At 36.0% G+C, this 19,790-nt stretch overlaps 1 protein-coding gene across 1 annotated transcript in view; it reads left to right on the forward strand.

Annotated features, from left to right (window-relative positions):
• The window catches only part of COMMD10 (COMM domain containing 10), a 1,017,192-nt gene that overhangs the window by 623,573 nt on the left and 373,829 nt on the right, over positions 1-19,790 (forward strand). The window lies entirely within an intron of this gene.

Below are 19,790 nucleotides of genomic sequence, written 5' to 3' on the forward strand. Positions count from 1 at the left end.
TGTTTGTGATGAATGTCATGATAAACTTGCTAATGCAGATAATATTTCCTTTAGTAATGTTCCATTACCTGTTGCTGTTCCATCGACCTCTAGCGTCGTCTTATGACTTTTACTGCCTTATTACAACGGGATCCACAAGGGAAAATGCTGAGTGAAACTCAGTAACCGGGAGCCCCAGGGACCAAAGGAAGAGACCACCCCTTGCCGAAGTCCCACTCTCCAAAGGAGCTAAGGCAGTTTCCAGTGGACTTTACCGCGCAGCTGCAATCGGCGGTGTCTGCGGCCCTGAGTACCCTAGCTATCTCTGGGAAACATAAGAGAAAGGTTAAACATAGTTCTCCCGACTCATCTAAATTCCTACCGGATCTTGCCTGTATGTCTCAGCTATCGGAGGATGAGTTAACCTTTGTAGCGTCAGAGGGTGAACTTTCTGAGTCTGAGACATCTGTTTCTAAGTCTTTTCAAGCTGAGGAAGCCTCCTTTAGATTCAAAATTGAACATTTGCATTTTTTACTAAAGAGGTCCTGTCTACGCTAGAGGTTCCAGAGGCTAAGCTACCTAAGGAACATATGATCCCTAAATTAGACAGGGTTTACAAAGACAGGATGGTCCCACAGACTTTTCCTGTACCAGTTTGTTTGGCGAACATTATTAGTAACTAATGGGAAAGAATCAGAACTTCCTTTTCTCCCTCGGCAACTTTTAAGAAATTGTTCCCAGTCCCTGACACTTAAATAGAATTGTGGGGTTCCATACCTAAGGTGGATGGAACCATTCCGATGCTAGCTAAGCGCACTACTATCCCCCTTTAGGATAGTTCGTCCTTTAGAAAGCCTATGGACAAGAAGTTGGAAACTTTCCTGAGGAGAATGTTCCAACACAAGGGATTTTCATTCCAACCTGCGGCAGCAGTAGCCACAGTGGCGTGAGCAGCTACCTACTAGTGCGACTCTCTGTCTGAACTTATTGAGGTGGAATCTCTCCTCAAAGATATTCAGGAAAAAAATTAAGGCATTAAGAATAGCAAACTCCTTCATCTGTGATGCGAATATGCAAATTATATGCCTAAAGGCTTCAGATTTTACAGTTCTAGCCCGCTGGGCTCTCTGGTTGAAGTCTTGGTCTGCGGATATGACTTCTAAATCCAGGTTAATTTCTCTCCCCTTCAAGGGGAAGATCTTATTTGGACCAGGTCTGGACTCCATAATTTCCATGGTTACCGGAGGGAAAGGAGCCTTCCTGCTACAGCATAAAAAGAACAGACCTAAGGGACAACAGTCGTCAAATTTTCGTTCCTTTCATTCGGACAAGTCGCAACGATCTCAATCCTCATCCAAGCCTGAGCAGCCCAAAAGTACTTGGAAGCTGGCTCAGTCCTGGAACAAGTCCAAACAGACAAAGAAGCCCGCCGATAACAAGTTGGTTGAAGGGGCGGCCTTCCGGATTCTCAGACACTTGGTTTCAGGATGTTCAGGACCCTTGGGTTCTGGAGGTCGTATCTCAGGGATACCGGATAGGATTAAAGTCCCATATGCCCAGGGGCAGATTCCTTTTCTCCAGACTGTCTACAAGACCAGAGAAGAGGACTGCCTTTTTAGGTTGCGTGCGGGACCTAGTCTCCTTAGAAGTAATTGTCCCGATACTTGCATCAGAAAGAGGTCTGGGGTTCTATTCAAATGATGAAGATTAAAAAGGATGGGGTCAAAAATAAAATAAAAAAGCCAAATTTTATTGCAAAGTGGGTACTGGTAGATAGCTGCCAGTTCCCAAGATTGCGGCAATTAGGTAGAGGGGGAGGGTTATAGAGCTATTTGGGGGTATTAGGGAGGTTGGGGGAAAGAGGGGATCAGGTACACCCTGATGAAGCCCCGTTGAATAGCTAATGGGAGTGAAACACACGTAGGCATGGCTACACGATCTGATGTCGAAAGACTTTGATACTGATGGCGCTTAAACAGAGGCTCTCTTTCCAAGCACGGAAGTTGTTTCCATGACAAGTCGATGGTAGCTGTTGACTAATACTGGTGCAAGCACAGGATCCATGCTTCCTAGAGTATGATGACACGCAGTCATAAGGAGAGGAATCATTTGAGTCATAAACAGAACCGCTAGATGTGGAACCTGTCTGTCTGTATGATTGGTAGGTGTTCCGGAATATACTATTTGCCTCCTGTCTGTACTTCTTATGTTTGCATGGACCTTTTTCCAAGTCTTTTAAAGTGGAACATTGTTAAATACGTATGCTTGCTTCTACACCTCTATGCTACCAATTCAATTGCCTGGCTACTTTGCTGGATATTTAACCACTTGCTTAATGCTTTTTGCGGACTTGCATGGATATGTGCATTTCCTACAGTTTAGTAATAAATGACATAACGGAACTGCTAAACATGGAAATTGAGCATCCTATCATCTGTGCTGTATAATAGCAATATTAACGCCATCTCTGTTATAACTGTGCATGCATAGATGCACAAGTTTACCGGGCCAGACAGGTCCTATTACGTATAGGGTTTGGTTCAGCAGGTTGTTGCATGCTACATGATTCCTTTGTACATCAGACGTGATCTGTCTTATATTTGTTGTATATATTTGTTTATAAATGTCTAAGCACTTTTTTGCACTTTGCATGTAGGTATATGTGTATGTTTGCTACGATGACAGGATATTCCTCAATTGTATTATATACATAATAAATTATAGATTTATCAAAACGAGTGCTGAATTCCCTTTCTTTTGCACTAAGACTCTCATATCTTTTGTGCCTATCTTTTTAAATTTAAAGAAATATAGTATCTTGGGTCTGAACCACCATATTGGATTTTTTTCTGATTAAACAGAGATACATATTATATGTGTTAAGCATGCAACCTGTTTGAGGGGGGGCAGGGAGGGATCAGGGGGTGGGATGCATCTCTACACTAAAGCGAATCCCTACAAGCTACCTAATTAACCCCTTCACTGCTGGGCATAATACAAGTGTGGTGCGCAGCTGCATTTAGCGGCCTTCTAATTACCAAAAAGTAATGCCAAAGCCATAAATGTCTGCTATTTCTGAACAAAGGGGACCCCAGAGAAGCATTTACAACCATTTGTGCCATAATAGCACAAGCTGTTTGCAAATAATTTTAGTGAGAAACCTAAAGTTTGTGAAAAAGTGAAAGATTTTTTTTATTTGATTGCATTTGGCGGTGAAATGGTGGCATGAAATATACCAAAATGGGCCTAGATCAATACTTTGGGTTGTCTTCTAAAAAGAAATATGTACATGTCAAGGGATATTCAGGGATTACTGACATATCAGTGTTACAATGTAACTATAGCTAATTTTGAAACATTTTTGAAATAGCAGTGCTACTTGTACTTATTACCCTATAACTTGCAAAAAAAGCAAAGAACATGTAAACATTGGGTATTTCTAAGCTCAGGGCAAAATTTAGAAACTATTTAGCATGGGTGTTTTTGGTGATTGTAGATATGTAATGGATTTTGGGGTCAAACTTAGAAAAAGTGTTTTTTTTTTCATTTTTTATAATCATATTTTATATTCTTTTTTATAGTAAATTGTAAGATATGATGGAAATAATGGTATCTTTAGAAAGTCCATTTAATGGCGAGAAAAACGGTATATAGTATGTGTGGGTACAGTAAATGAGTAAGAGGAAAATTACAGCTAAACACAAACACTGCAGAAATGTAAAAATATCCCTGGTCCCAAACTGTCAACAAGAAATTGAAAAATTAGTCTGGTCCTTAAGGGGTTAAAACTGCATGCTCTATCTGAATCATGACAGTTTAAGTTTGACTAGACTATTCCTTTAAGGCTTTTGAGTGAACCGGCTGTCATATTTAAGAAGCAAAAACTGCTTCTTTTTCCTCTCCATCACCATTAATCACCTTGGCACTTGTTTGATCAGGGCGATTGACATTATCTGCTCTAGCTTAATTGGTTGCGCTGGAGCACGGGGCCGCAGTGCACAAGAATCCTCTTGTGCAATGTTAAATTTTGCCATGCACTGAAACACTGTAAGTGGTGATTGCAGGTAGTAAACCTGTCCACCTTTAGGGATGATACATTTATCCCTATGTGTAATTGAACATTTTTATCACAGTCTTAAGGTGTTTAACTTTACGTTTTAAACTCTGCCACTGCATATTTCTTACTTACCCTGATGTTAGAAAATCTAGAATTCATTGCCAATAATCTGAGAATTGGTCCTCTATCTTCACATGCATTCTTTATTACACAGGAAAGGTAAAACTGAGGCATTGTAAGGATTGGATCGATAGATCATAAGCTAGCTGAAATAAAGCACTGATCTACACACATGCTATCAAAATATGCTGAAATATGTAGCTCCCAGAACAATGAAAAACAGTTAGACTTTGGCAGTGAACATTACACACTTGCCAACTATTCCAATTTTCCCAGGATACTCCCAGCTATTGGACTTCCATCCCATGGTATAGTTATCCTAAGAGTCTGTCTCAAATCATACAATTCTTCCCTGACGTGTGGGCTTGGCATGGATGTCACTGTAAAGATTAATTGGCTTTATGTATAGCTTTCTTTGCATATTATGGCATCTAAGGCACCTACTCTTCACATTAGGTAGCAGAATAAAAATAATATATTAAACTTGCTAAACTGACTTTATTAAATCACCTGCAGTTTACAGATTAGATCCAATACAATAGTTAATATTTTGTACATATAGCATGTTACATAAATTGGAAGATTGTTTGTTTTTAAAGGGGGAAGGGGAGTTAATCTTGATGGAGCTATGGAAATCTTCAGTGAGTGTAGCCAGTACACCCATAACCTGCTTGCTTGATTGCTCTTTGGCAAAATATCCCTCAAGAGAGGTTTTTTTTTCCATATGTTAAACACTATGAGATTGTCATTTTACATTTCAGTTTATGCACAAACATATTTCTCTGAAATCTAGCTCCCAGTAGTGCATCGCTCCTTCTGAGCTTACCAAGGTATGCTTTTCAGCAAAAAATTACAGAGAATAAAGTAAATTTGATAACCTAAGTATATAGAAAGTATTTTACAATTGAATTTGCTTATATTTTTAAGTTTTCTATTTTATTTAGGATTATAATTGTAAATATCTGATCAAGCCGACAGCACTAGGGTTTGAACAGCAAGACTGACAGATGAGTTTTCTCTGAAAGCTTTTTGTAGTCTGCTCAGGACTGCATGAAAACTTGAAACATGCCCAAGGAACGTTCAGCCCTTTCACCAACACTTTGAGACCTGTTTTACATAGCAGTGAATACGAATTTAAATTGTAGCTGCTTAAATTCATATTCCTACCAACCCTACTATATAAAAAGTACATAATAAAAATCCTAAAGTAAATAACACTTGCAATCATTGAATACAATGTAATATTAAAAATATTAGAATTGTATTCACTTTTTATAATAGGTTTGTTTTGTGTGGCAGAATATGCAGGAATACAAACTGAATAAATACAGTTTAAATTGGTATTATTTGCTACGCAACTGGCACTATTAGAAAATGAATACAACTTGCATTTTCGGAGTATGTTATTACGCTATATTTTTCTTACCTTACCATAAAGAAATATAGAAAGAAGATCAGCTAAAGAGTCCCAAATGGAATTTTAAGGTGTATAGATTCTGCAAGAGGTTGATGACCTGAAGGGTTGTGCAGTTTAGACTCATTTTATAAAGCTTTATTGTATTTAGCCCAAAGTCCTAAAATTGGCAGCTTATTTGGAACACTAAGGTATTGATCAACAAGGTGTTTAATAGCTAAACATAGTAACTATATATTGTTTCAACTTCCTTCTCGTGTGGCATAAAAGTTCAAAAATAAATAAATGTTCTGTTAGACTGATTATTATTTAACTATTGGTTGCATATAAATAACTATGGGACTGATCACAATCTTTTAGAGAAAAAAAAATCTAATTATTTATCTACAAAGTCTCCATAGACTTTAATTGTGAATTTTGTACAGAAATCATTAGATCCATGTTTCTAAAGAATTGTGATCAAACCCTATGTGTTTAACCCCTGTAAAGGGATAAGACTCATATTTAAAGTCCGCTCCAGAGCAGTACTGGGCGCTAGCAGAACATGTCTGTTCAACCAATGGCAAAAGACAAATGTATGTAGCCACCTATCACCAGCTAGCTTCCATAGTGCTGTTGAGCATATGTACATATGATTATCAACAAAGGATACCAAAAGAGCAAAGTAAATTTGATACATTTAATTGGTGTCTTTAAAATGACATGCTCTTTCTGAATCATGAATGTTTAGTTTTGACTTTAGTGACCCTTTAACGTTTGTGCTAGTCATACATCAATATAAAGTATCTCTGGCCTTATTAGGATTCACTCATGAGGATATCAGCTGATTTCATCAACTGTATTAGTCACATTACTTGAAAACATATCAGACTACATAAAGTTCATGCTCCATTTTATAGTACCAGTTATTATCAGTAAACAACTTGTAATTACAAGACATTTTTGTTGTCAGAATAACATATGAGCATTTCTTGCTTACTTTTTGGAATTGATTTTTTTAATAGGCAAACTACAGCCACCACTTGCCTTATTTGGAGTTGGCAGACTGCAAGGCTAGCTACAGTCATAATATTAGCATAAAGTACATTGTTATGCAATTTTGTATGTATTAAAGCCTTGAGAAATCAGCAAGATTCATTTCCAGCTTTGAGAATTAGAAACTTCAACTTTTGAAACAAATAAAGGGGACTTTCATTCATGAAGTATAAGATACTTCATGTAGAAAGCTCCTTTATTAGTTTTAACCGATCGCCGTTCTTCGCTGCTACAGCAGCACACGGCTAAAAAATTTTTGCTAAGAGGTGACGTTTTCACCTCTTAGCCAATAGCCGTGTGGTAAATCTGGCTCCTATGGGGCGCCAAGCCGGATTTACCGCATGGCTATTGGCTAAGAGGTGAAAACGTCACCTCTTAGCCAAAAATTTTTTTTATCTGTGGGCTGCTGTAGCTTATACTTCATGAATGAAAGTCCCCTTTATTTGTTTAAAAAGTAAATCCTAGCGTTTGTAAAACCCTAGGATTTACTTTCACTTTAATTATTAAATTTGTCTGTATTTAGTGGTTCTTTAACAAGCTAATATAATTACTGGATGTTAAAGATCTATCCCAGTAATTATATGGTGATACACTTAGTTTCTTGGCTGTTTTGATTTCTCTTTGGGTTTTTGCAAGTTCAAAATATACAAATGAGCTCTTTTGCAGTATGGAAACTCTAGTATTTAATGAACAAAACTATCTTTGAATGTTTTTGTAACTATTTTTTTGATGATTTGTTTCTGTAATAGCATCTTAACTTCTCTTACTGAAAACATATATATATATATATATATATATATATATATATATATATATATACACACACATACAGTATATATATATATATATATATATATATATATATATCATAGAGCTGACATCTTATGAGATCACATTACGTCGAAACATGACTTCACCACTGCTGATGCTGATTAGCTATTTTCCAACCTGCAGCTGGACAGTTCACAGAGCACTTACTCTGGTGAGCTGAAGAACGTGAGAGGTAAAATGTCTTCCTTTTTCTTACATAGACGTTCAGGTGATATTTTCTTATCAGCTTTTTACAGTTATCCTGCATTACTTTCAAGTGATTTAGCATATGAATACTATGTCCCTTTACTATATTGTTTAGTCTGGCATCAACTTTCACCAACGTGATGGTTGATGCCAGATGGAAATAGAACACAAATCGTAGGGGTGCAGCTGTTATCACAAAGTGGCATAGTTGTTTTGCTGCTTTTGTGAAGATTATTTTCTTTTAAGTACTTATTTGTCAGTCTATTTACTTGTTCCCAAGCTATGAATTCATATTTGTTTTTATTTATATTTCTTTCTTTCATGTAATTGGCAAGAGTTCATGAGCTAGTGACGTATGGGATATACAATCCTACCAGGAGGGGCAAAGCTTCCCAAACCTCAAAATGCCTATAAATACACCCTCACCACACCCACAGTTCAGTTTTACAAACTTTGCCTCCCATGGAGGTGGTGAAGTAAGTTTGTGCTTGATTTCGATGTTTTCTTCTATGATAAGTGCTTCTAAGCATTTTGAAGCCCAATTCCTCTCAGAGTACAGTGTTTGTCAGAGGGATGTGAAGGGAGTATCGCCTATTGATGTTATGGTTTTTCTTGCGGGAAATCTTTTCAAAGGTTCTCTGTTATCGGTCGTAGGGATTCATCTCCTACCTCCCTTTTCAGATCGACTATATACTCTTATATACCATTACCTCTGCTGATACTTTTTCAGTACTGGTTTGGCTATCTGCTATATGTGGATGGGTTTCTTTCGGTAAGTATGTTTTTTTTTTATTTAAGACACTCTCAGCTATGGTTTGGCGCTTTATGTATTAATATAAAGTTTTAAGTTTTATGTATTTTACTTATATTTGCCATGAGCCAGGTCTATGTATATTTCCTTTTGCAGACTGTCAGTTTCAGTTTGGGAAGCATGTTTAGGAATTTATTTGTCTTACCTGGGGTATAGTCCTTTTTTTTCAAATTTACTGTCTTTTCTTTCGCGGGCAAAATTAGGCTCACAAGGGTGCAAAATGCTGTTATTTATTGCGTCATTCTTGGCACAAGAATATTTTTGACGCGAAGGTACGTCTTTGATGACGCAAGTTTGTTATTTCCGGCGTCTTAGTTGACGCCAGGTTTCCTTGCACGAGGTTGCGTCTGTTATGACTCGAGTTGCGTCATTTCCGGATGTTGTTGGCGCCCAAAAAAATTTTAACTTCCTTTTTGCGTGTGTCATACTTGGTGGCAAAAAAATTAGTTTATTTGTCACCCCACTTCCTATATGCCTCTTGCCTTCTATATGCTCAGATGGCTATGCAGTTTACATTTTTTCCCATTCCTGAAACTGCCATATAAGGAAATTGTAAATTTTGCTTTAATGTTGTTTTTTCTTTTACATTTTGCAAGATGTCTCAATCTGATCCTGTCTCAGGAACAACTGTTGGAACCCTGCTGCCTGATCACAGTTCTACCAAAGCTAAGTGTATCTGTTGTAAGTTCGCTGAGATTATATCTCTAGCTGTAGTATGTAACAGTTGCCATGATAAGCTTTTGCACACAGAAAATGTTTCCATCCTTACTAGTACAGCTCCTGTTGTTAATTCAACATCTAATGTACATGATATCCCTGTTGATATGAAAAATTATATTGCTGATGCAATAAGAAGGCTTTGTCTGCTATTCCGCCTTCTAATAAACGTAAAAGGTCTTTTAAAACTTCTCATAAATTTGATGAAATTTCTAAAGACCGACAACATACTAAAATATACTCCTCTGATGGGGATCTCTCTGTTTCAGAAGATCCTAACTCAGACATTGACACTCACAAATCCACTTATCTTTTCAATATTGAGTATATTTGTTCCTTATTGAAAGAAGTGTTGGTTACTTTGGATATTGAGGAGTCTAGTCCTCTTGATATCAAAACTAGTAAATATTTAAATTCTGTTTATAAACCTCCTGTGGTTACTCCTGAGGTTTTTCCAGTTCCTGATGCTATTTCTGATGTGATTGCTAAGGAATGGATTAACCTCTTAAGGACATATGACGGAATTTTTCCGTCATAAAACAATTGAGCAAACAGAAAGCTGTGTCCTTAAAGGGTTAAGCCTGGTACTTCTTTCATTCCTTCTTCTAGGTTTAAAAAGTTGTACCCTTTGCCAGCGGCTAGATTAGAGTTTTGGGAAAAAGTCCCCAAAGTTGATGAGGCTATTTCTACTCTTGCCAAACGTACTACTATTCCTATGGAAGACAGTTCTTCTGTTAAAGATCCTTTAGATAGGAAACTTGAATCTTATCTAAGGAAAGCTTATTTATTTTCTGGCTATCTTCTCAGGCCTGCCATTGCTATGGCTGATGTTGCGGCTGCATCAACTTTTTGGTTGGATAGCTTAGCCCAACAGGAAACAGATCCTGATTTGTCTAGCATTGTTCTTTTGCTTCAACATGCTTATCATTTTATCTGTGATGCTATTTTTGATATAATCAAAATTGATGTTAAATCTTTGTCTTTAGCTATTTTAGCTACAAGAGCTTTATGGCTCAAATTCTGGGATGCTGACATGGTATCTAAGTCTAGATTACTATCTCTTTCTTTCCAAGGTAACCATTTATTTGGTTCTCAGTTGGATTCAATTATTTCAACTATCACTGGATGGAAGGGAGTTTTTTTGCCTCAGGATAAAAGATCTAAGGGTAAATCTAAAGCTTCTAATTGTTTTCGTTCTTTTCGACAGAACAAGGAACAGAAAACCAATCCTTCCCCTAAAGACTCTGGTTCCAATTGGAAACCTTCTTCAAGTTGGAATAAATTCTGTTCAAAATCAGCGGATTCAGAGTATTGTCTCTCAAGGGTATCGAATAGGATTCAGAGTAAGGCCTCCTGTGAGAAGATTCTTTCTCTCTCACGTTCCAGCAAATCCGGTGAAGGCTCAGACTTTTATGAAGTGTGTTTCAGATCTAGAGCTTTCAGGTGTAATAATACCAGTTCAGTTTCAGAAACAGGGTCTGGGATTTTATTCAAATCTATCCATTGTCCCAAAGAAAGAAACTTCATTCAGGCAAGTTCTGGATCTGAAGTTTTTGAATCGTTTTGTAAGAGTCCCAACTTTCAAGATGGTGACTATAAGGACTATTTTGCCTTTTGTTCAGCAAGGTCATTATATGTCCATGATAGACTTACAGGATACATATCTTCACATTCCAATTCATCCAGACCACTATCAGTTTCTGACATTCTCTTTTCTAGACAAGCATAACCAATTTGTCACTCTTCCATTTGGCCTAGCAACAGCTCCAAGGATCTTTTTGAAGGTTCTCGATGACCTTCTATCTGTATTGAGAGGACAGGGTATTGCTGTGTTTCCTTATTTGGACGATATCTAGGTTCTAGCTCAGTCTTTACATTTAGCCAAATCTCACACGAATCAACTAGTGTTGTTTCTTCAAAGACATGGTTAGAGGATCAATTTACCAAATTGTTTCTTGATTCCTCAGACAAGGGTCACCTTTTTAGGTTTCCAGATAGATTCAGTGTCCATGACTCTGTCCTTAACAGACAAGAGACGAATGAAATTGGCTTCAGCTTGTCGAAACCTTCAGTCTCAGTCATTCCCTTCAGTAGCTATGTACATGGAAGTTTTAGGTCTCATGACTGCAGCATCAGACGCTATCCCTTTTGCTCGTTTTCACATGAGACCTCTACAGCTTTGTATGCTGAATCAGTGGTGCAGGTATTATATTTGGTATCACAATTGATATACTTAAATCCCAACATTCAACTCTCTCTGACTTGGTGGTTAGACCATCATCGTTTAATTCAGGGGGCCTCTTTTGTTCGTCCTACCTGGACTGTGGTCACAACAGATGCAAGTCTTTCAGGTTGGGGAGCTGCCTGGGGATCTCTGACAGCACAAGGGGTTTGGAAACCTCAAGAGGCGAGGTTACCAATCAATATTTTAGAACTCTGTGCTATTTTCAGGGCTCTTCAGGTTTGGCCTCTGTTAAAGAGAGAACCATTCATTTGTTTTCAGACGGACAATATCACAACTGTGGCATATGTCTATCATCAGGGTGGGACTCGCAGTCCCCTAGCTGTGAAAGAAGTATCTTGGATACTTTATTGGGCAGAATCCAGCTCTTGTCTAATTTCTGCTGTGCATATCCCAGGTGTAGAGAATTGGGAAGCGGATTATCTCAGCCATCAGACCTTACATCCGGGGGAGTGGTCTCTCCATCCAGATGTATTTTGTCCGATTGTACAGATGTGGGGTCTTCCAGAAAAATATCTGATGGCTTCTCATCTAAACAAGAAACTTCCCAGGTACCTGTCCAGGTCCAGGGATTCTCAGGCGGAGATGGTGGATGCTTTAGCAGTTCCTTGGTTTTACCGACCTGCTTATATCTTTCCGCCTCTAGTTCTTCCAAAAGTGATCTCCAAATCATTATGGAACAATCGTATGTGTTTCCGATAGCACCAGCGTGGTCTCACAGGTTTTGGTTTGCGGATCTTGTTCGGATGTCCAGTTGCCAGCCTTGGCCACTTCCTCTAAGACCAGACCTTCTGTCTCAAGGGCCGTTTTACCATCAGGATTTCAAATCATTAAATTTGAAGGTATGGAAATTGAACGCTTAGTGCTTAGTCATAGAGGTTTCTCTGACTCAGTGATTAATACTATGCTACAGGCTCGTAAGTCTGTTTCAAGAAAGATTTATTATCGAGTTTGGAAGACCTATATTTCACGGTGTTCTTTTCATAAATTCTCCTGGCATTCTTTTAGAATTTCTAGAATATTACAGTTTCTTCAGGATAGTTTGGATAAAGGTTTGTCTGCAAGTACTTTGAAGGGACAAATCTCTGCTCTTTCTGTTTTATTTCATAGAAAGATTGCTAAGCTTCCTGATATTCACTGTTTTGTTCAGGCTTTTGTTCGTATCAAGCCTGTTATTAAATCAATCTCTCCTCCTTTGAGTCTTAATTTTGTTTTGAAGACTGTGCAGGCTCCTCCTTTTGAGCCTATGCATGCTTTGGATATTAAACTACTTTCTTGGAGTTTCTGAATTGTCTGCTCTCTCTTGTGAGTCTCCTTTTCTGATTTTCCATCAGGATAAGGTTGTTTTGTGGACTTTGTTTAAATTTCTTCCTAAGGTTGTGAATTCTAACAACATTAGTAGGGAAATTGTTGTTCCTTCCTTGTGTCCTAATCCCAAGAATGCGATTGAAAGATCTTTGCATTCTTTGTATTTTGTAAGAGCTTTGAAATATTATGTTGAAGCTACTAAAGATTTCAGGAAGACTTCTAGTCTATTTGTTTTCTTATCTAGTTCTAGGAAAGGGCAGAAAGCTTCTGCCATTTCTTTAGCATCTTGGTTGAAGCTTTTGATTCATAAAGCTTATTTGGAGGCGGAACAGTCCCCACCTCAAAGGATCACAGCTCATTCTACTAGATCAGTCTCCGCTTCTTGGGCTTTTAAGAATGAAGCTTCAGTTGATCAGATTTGCAAAGCAGCAACTTGGTCTTCTTTGCATACATTTACTAAATTTTACAATTTTGATGTATTTGCGTCTTCTGAAGCAGTCTTTGGTAGAAAAGTTCTTCAGGCAGCTGTTTCAGTTTGATTCTTCTGCTAATGTTTTAAGATTTTTTCTTTCAATTTATGAGAAACTTTTTTTTGTGGATTTAATTTTTTTCAGCGGAAAATGGCTGTTTTTATTTTATCCCTCCCTTTCTAGTGACTCTTAGGATTTTTTAAGGGTGTATTGGGTGGGTTTTATTTTTAGGTTAGGGTTTGGGCCTGCAATAGAGCTAACTGCCCTTTTAAGGGTAATGCCCATCCAAATGCCCTTTTCAGGGCAATGGGGAGCTTAGGTTTTTTTAGTTAGGCTTTTATTTGGGGGTTTGGTTGTGTGGGTGGTGGGTTTTACTGTTGGGAGGGTTGTTTGTATTTTTTTTTTACAGGTAAAAGATCTGATTTATTTGGGGCAATGCCCCGCAAAAGGCCCTTTTAAGGGCTAATGATAGTTTAGTTTAGGCTAGGTTTTTTATTTTATTTTGGGGGGCTTTTTTTATTTTGATAGGGCTATTCGATTAGGTGTAATTAGTTTAAATATCTTGTAATTTGTTTATTATTTTCTGTAATTTAGTTTTGGTTTTTTTGTACTTTAGCTAATTTAATTTAATTTATTTAATTGTTTTTAATGTAGTAAATGTATTTAATTGTAGTGTAGTGTTAGGTGTTATTATAACTTAGGCTAGGTTTTATTTTACAGGTACTTTTGTATTTGTTTTAGCTAGGTAGTTATTAAATAGTTAATAACTATTTAATAACTATTCTACCTAGTTAAAATAAATACAAACTTGCCTGTAAAATAAAAATAAACCCTAAGCTAGATACAATATAACTATTAGTTATATTGTAGCTAGCTTAGGGTTTATTTTATAGGTAAGTATTTAGTTTTAAATAGGAATAATTTAGTTAATGATATGAATTGTATTTAGATTTATTTAAATTATATTTAAGTTAGGGGTGTTAGGGTTAGACTTAGGTTTAGGGGTTAATACATTTAGTATAGTGGGGGCGGCAGATTAGGGGTTAATAAGTGTAGGTAGGTTGCAGCGACATTGGGAGAGGGAGATTAGGGGTTAATACATATAATGTAGGTGGCGGCGGTGTCCGGAGCGGCAGATTAGGGGTTAATAAATATAATGTAGGTTTCAGCGATGTCGGGAACGGCATATTAGGGGTTAATAAGTGTAAGATTAGGGGTCTTTAGACTCGGGGTTCATGTTTGGTGTGTTAGGTGTAAAGATAAAATGTGTTTCCCCATAGGAATCAATGGGGCTGCGTTTTTGCAGGTGTTAGACTTTTTCTCAGCCAGCTCTCCCCATTGATTCCTATGGGGAAATCGTGCACGAGTACGTACGACCAGCTCACCGCTGACTTAAGCAGCGTTGTTATTGGAGGGCGATAAGGAGCACAATTTTGCTAAACGCTCACTTCTTGCCTTTTAATGCCGGGTTTGTAAAAACCCGTAATACCAGCGCTGTAGGTAAGTAAGCAGTGAGAGAAAACTGCTCGTTAGTACCGTATAGCTTCTAACGCAAAACTCGTAATCTGGCCGTTTGTCTGGCTGCCAATGACATATATTTTCTGAATGTTGTTTGCTGCGCATGTGCAAGTTTAAGGCACAGAGAAAGGTAAGGAGAACTCAAGAGTCCAACAGTCAGTGGGATGAACAATGAGCTTCTTTGGTCAACTGGAACCAAATTACACCTGCCTTTTAAGATTGTATTTATTTTTTAGACTTCTTTAATGAGAGTAAAGTAAGTAATTGTTTTTGTTGTTTGTTTTTTTTTAAATGTAAACTTCACCTAAAAAATGATTGGAAAAAATATCACTGTAAAAAGGATCTTGTAAAATGTATTGATCTTCGTAACTGTGATTTAACAAAAAATTGGACTTCTTTAAATAACGATACTTGTAAAAAGATAAATGTTACTATTGAATAAAAAAAAAAAAAACATTACAGAATATGGCATCAATTAAAATGATTTCACATAAAAAAAAATGCATTATCTCTGATAAAAGGTCCTAAGTGCCACTAAGAATATGACAACACTGCATTAAATATAATAGCAGGATTAGTCATGTAATTACTTAGTTAAAGCAGGTATTTTCCATAAGGTTTCTAAAGAAAGAAAGGATATATATATAAAAACGATACATATACTGTATGTTTGAAATGTATACTTAAAACATACTGAAAAAGCATTCATCCACTTGAAAGTCAATGTTAACACTATTTGGTTTCTTTTAAAAGTGTGGCAATCTGTAATGCTATTTCTGAACTGTATTTGTTAGAATGAATAGCTCACACAAAGAAACAATGAATAATTATCTAAGGTGACGGGAGTTTGCAGTCTAATTTGTGCAAGGAAAGCTTTTGGAATGTAAATGTTTACAGGTCAAAAAAGCCAATATGAACTCCCTAAGATAAAAAAAAAAAACATTCCTTAAACATATCTTATGTTATTTGTCTTCTAGATTAGCCCACAATTTGTTTATGTAGTCATTCTGTATCAGAGACATAAGATATATCCATGTATTCAAATCACCAGGTTAGTGTGATCTCTGTTTATCTATCATACTGTGTATCACATAGTGCATGACAAACTAACCATCAACTATTAAAACAAATTGTCATTATCTTTTCCCTTCTCCCTTTTCACAGTCCTAATCTTGACCACAGTGTACACTGCCATGATCATAAACAGCCATATCTTTGTGCCCTTGGCACGATGACAGCTGTTTAATACTGTTTTACTTCTGTACTCTCCATTTAAGTGAGGTTATAAACTTTTCATGATCTGGTACCTAAATCCCTTCTCTAGTACTATTAAAAAAAAATACTGTCACAAATCAAATCTTAAGTGTAACCTTTCTCTCTTTTTTATTTTTTGATATATATGTATAGTGCCATTTGTAATGTTGACACTTAGAATAGAGAATGTTTTTGAGTGGTTGTTGTAATGATGGTATATCATTATACTTTTTGCCTGCTACAGTTAATGTTTTTATTCTAGAAGAGATCAAGGTTTGTGTACAGCTCTATGGAAATAGGGTGGGAACTGTCATGAATTAATTTAAGATGAGGCAAATGTTGTGGGGAAAAAAAGTATAATTAGAAGAATGTGGAGGAGAAAAAAATATACAAATGCAAGGGTGGAGGTAAAGTCATTGGTAAAAGTAGGGATTGTAAGGGTTAAAGTAAAAATGTAGACTAAGGAAAGGAGTTACTACATGGTGTAAATAAATGTGCTCTATGGCAGGATGAGGATGTATTGGTTCCATACCAAACTGGAAATATTCTATTACCATGTTTTAGAGTATGTGTGTTTTGCATAACCACCCATGGAAATAAAAATTCTAAATTAGGGAATATATATATATACTTTACTTTTTAACTGCCAAATTTATGATACTCCTTAATATTTAGCATTGTGTATTATATTTACCAATAAACAAGAAATATGAACTACTCTAAAATTCCTAATTTGTATATTTTATATAATTAACTGATTTATTTATAACCAGGAGGAAAGGGGTCTATTGAATTACTGACTAGCAAAATCATTTTTAATTTAATATAAAATGTCCTGAAATGAACTGCTTTCTTTAAAAAAAGAGAGAGCGAGAGATCCTTGTAAACAATCTAAAATGTTATGTTGAAATTTGACATCAATAAAAGAACATTAAAATGATGCCCTTAGATTCAGTAAACATTTCCAATGCTAACTGAAAACTATTTTTGTGTTTGACATTTACTTTGCCTCTAGAAAAATGAGTGCACATGTATTGCCGTACTTTACTTTGACTGATGAGCACAAAGTACCCTTGATAGTTTTGTTTTGTCTCTGGGCTCTCATAATTAGAGTATACAATATGTATGCATGCCTCCTAATTAGCTCTTCTTGGAAATGTGTGTTTAGCAGTTTACAATATTATTTTCATTTTTGAGCTGTTATTTACGTAGGCTATAGTTTATAAAATCTTTATAAAGCCCGGAATTGCTGAAAAGAGCATTAAAACGTATGCCTTTGGCTACATTAATGTTCTGTTTTATTGTCTCACTTAACCACTCGTTGCCTATAGTAGTCCTTCATTCCACATGTTGGTTTAAGCCTGACCCCCCCCCCCCGACCCTTTGCAGATTAGCATAAACTAACTGTAGAAAATGAAAATATTTGTATATATCTATAGAGACACTCCGGATTTGAATTCTGAGATTTGGGCAGAGTGGATGAAAAGAGGGGAGTGCCCTATTGGGGATGGGCTTTATGGAAAGATACTTCTTCCATCAAGGATTGTCTCTGATTTATGATATAAGCCCTAGTACTCTTAAAGGAACACTAAACCCACACTTTTCTTTCATGATACAGCATGGAATTTTAAGCAATTTTCTCATTTACTCCTATTATCAATTTTTCTTCATTTTCTCTTCTATCTTTATATGAAAAAGCAGGAATCTAAGCTAAGGAGCCAGACCATTTTTGGTTCTGAACCCTGGATAGCGCCTGCTGATTGTTGGCTACATTTACATGTGACACTGCTGCTTACCATGTACTATTCTTTATTCTTCTATCTATAATATCTTTTTTTTTGTGTGATTAATGTTTTGTTTCCTCTTTTTGTGTTTTGAAATTCAATCAAATCTTTGAAACAAAAAGTTTAAAAAGATGTAATGTTCAATGTTGTTATAACAAAGCACTAATTAATGGGTTATAAATAATATAAATAATTGCACTATGTATTTTTTATCATTTTAAAATTTTGTTGCCATTTATTTTTAACTTAATTTGTGCAAGGTCCATTACTTTCTGTCACAGCCCCACAACAGAAAGGCAATGTTTGCCTTTGAACTGGTTGCTAGGAGATACCTGCGCTAGCTCCAGTCAGAAGAGATCAGAAGAGGACTTTGGCTGCAAAAATAATGTGATTACAGAATATAAATTCTGGTTATCCTAATTTTGTGAAGGAATAATCTAGATTTTATTAAAGACACAGAGACAAATATTTTGCTATCTTTCTTTTACTGATCAATGCAGCCTTTAAAAGTTCATAACATATAACATCAATAAATACAGACATTTTAAATAACAGAGAAAAAGTTATTTATTGTTTTTAAATTTAAACAGTATGACCAGTAGAGCAAAGGAGAGACTGGCCAATAAGGATACAAGTGACAATCACCAACTGTCCAATACAAAATATAACGTCCTCTTTCTTGCCGATGCTGGTAAATTGGAGGAAAAAGGAACAAAAATGCCCAAAAAAACAACACTAGAATAAAATCCAGAAAATAAATCTCAAAAACTGGAAAACAACTCTTGATGGTAGAAATTCATCCAAGCGGAGCCAAGAAGAAATTTTCTTTATCCAATTCATAGAGGCTTTGAAAGATGACTGAGGATTGGAAGGAAGAAAACCTTCATTTCGTAAGATGTCTTTGTTGATTTGGAGCTATAAGAAAAAATAAAGTCAAGTAACATCATATGGGAGGGTATAACAATAAGGGAGGGAAAATATTTGTCTCTGTGTCTTTAATAAAATCTAGATTATTCACAAAATTAGGATAATCAGAAATTTCATGATTTAAATAGAGAATGTATTTTTTTTATATCTTTTATTTAGTATCAGCAAACATAACATTAAATTTCATAGTAACATAAAGTTCATGGCATAATATTCTTCTAAAAACACATAATAATATATTAATTTCATATCAATACATCAATCAGATAAATCAAGGAAAAAAAATTTCTGTCCTTATACCGTATATGTGAATTACTATTTATTTCAATCTGACGAGATATAAGTCTGCTGAATTTTCCTTTTAAATAACAAAAGTTAACCAGAGAGATAATATTCCTAGAATGGATTAACTTATCTATTTATTATGTTAGATTATTTTAAGATTATATCAAATTATATCCAGAGCTGGAGAGAAAAAAAAAAAAAAAAAGCTGCTTATTATCCAGATAAGATTAATTCAATTACCATATATCTAGCAACACAATTTCAGTTTTCCCGGAATTGAAAAATTAAGGTGTCTATCTCGCTGGGGGGGAATATCCTAATAAATCTTGACCACTTTCGAAAAAAACTAGTTCTCATGCTCCGAATTTAAGTCCGTTGCTAGTTGTTCAACCATACATTGTTTCCTAAGATAATTCTTGATCTCCGTTATTGATGGTATTATGTTATGCTTCCAGTCCTTAAATAGCAAGTTTGTAGCTGCTAAGATAATCAGATTTATAATTCTCACTTCTTTTAAAGTTGGACTCTTATCCTTCAAAAAGATTATATCTATACCTGTAAATTTAAAAGGAGTTATTTTTAAGACTTTTTCTACCCAGAATTCTATTTTAAGCCAGAATTGTTGTAGTTTAGGGCATAATACATGAATTATATCGGCCGCCGGTAATCTACACTTAGGGCAGCTATTAAAGTTTGTATTATGCCATCTATAACCTTTATCTGGGTAATAATATGTTAAGTGCATGAGTTTCACATGGGACTCCCTCCAAGTCTCAGCTATAGTGGTTTCATGGAGTAAGGCTAGGGATCGTGAGACCTGTCTCTCATGATCAATATTAATTGTGAAGAGAT

Source organism: Bombina bombina, chromosome 2 (assembly GCF_027579735.1).
Source record: "Bombina bombina isolate aBomBom1 chromosome 2, aBomBom1.pri, whole genome shotgun sequence".
Classification (NCBI taxonomy): Eukaryota; Metazoa; Chordata; class Amphibia; order Anura; family Bombinatoridae; genus Bombina; species Bombina bombina.